Raw genomic sequence first — 1,139 nt, 5'->3', positions numbered from 1 at the left:
CCGAGCCTAGAGAAAGGGGAAAGGCTGTGAGAACATCCAACAGCGAGTAGCAGAGCACATGCTCCACTGGGGTACAGGAACAACCCAGCATTTAACACTTGCCTCCTAGAGGTCGCTTGACCTTAATGGAATTTCAAACCTCCAAGGGGAACCAGCCAGCTCTGCTATTGTCGTTTATGAAGATGGGAAGGGGAAGAAAGGAGGCTGTGCACAGCAGGAGTCCCGCTTGGACAAAGAACAGCAACAATCCAGTTGTGAGCCTGTAGGGCCAGGATCCATTCTCTGCTCTGGCCAGATTTTCTGTGCAGCCATCAGCAAGTCACCAAGGCTTTGTTTTCAGTGTTGCTTTACACCAATCTAATTAGGGGTTGCTAGTGAAAGGAGTGGTCCTGCCCTCTTTTCTCCACTCCATAACTTTGTGCTGGCACTAATGCTCACGAACTAAGGACTAGGTAAAGCCAAGATCCTCACAGCATATCCCCATGCTCAGTGACAGCACGTGCTTACAGGGAGCTACCACAGAGCAAACGTGCAGGTTTTTGGGAGCAGCACTGCCACAGTACTTAAACTTCTAACAGCAGCTCTGAAGTACCCGCTGCGCTGCAGGCACTAAGCAAAAGATGGTCCCTCCTCCAAAAAAGCATTAGGTTTAGATTTTAGATCAAAAACTCTTGCCCTTTCAAAGTCTTGGTAGAAGCCACTTACCCTCCTTCAGTGGACATTAAGAGAAAACACTTTTTCTGGTCCCACAGTAAGTTACAGTAAGAGAAGCTTTTCTGATCCAAGACAGAGCACAGAGTGAAAATTTTAAGTTTCCCAAAGCAAATAAGGAAAGACAAACTACCAGTTCTCAAAAAGTATACAAACAGAAAGCTGAAAACAAAAGCTATGTAATAAATTAATTTGTTTTAAACTAATGCTCGTTTAAAGCAACAACAACAAAAAAAAAACCCTCAGAACTTTTCCTGCTGGAAAGTATTCACAGTGGTATTTCAGTAGTTTCAAACATTATTTTTTTTTCCCCAGAGCCGGAAAGTTAGGGGGCAGAACGCTTCCATAAGCAGTTTCATTTAGGCATGTCACAGAGAAACAGAAAAAAAAATCCTTTCAGCAACAGATCGCCGTTCCCTCCTCCCCCC

This window comes from Charadrius vociferus, unplaced genomic scaffold, assembly GCF_000708025.1.
Source record: "Charadrius vociferus isolate BGI_N301 unplaced genomic scaffold, ASM70802v2 scaffold398, whole genome shotgun sequence".
Classification (NCBI taxonomy): domain Eukaryota; kingdom Metazoa; phylum Chordata; class Aves; order Charadriiformes; family Charadriidae; genus Charadrius; species Charadrius vociferus.
This window is presented reverse-complemented; position numbering follows the sequence as displayed.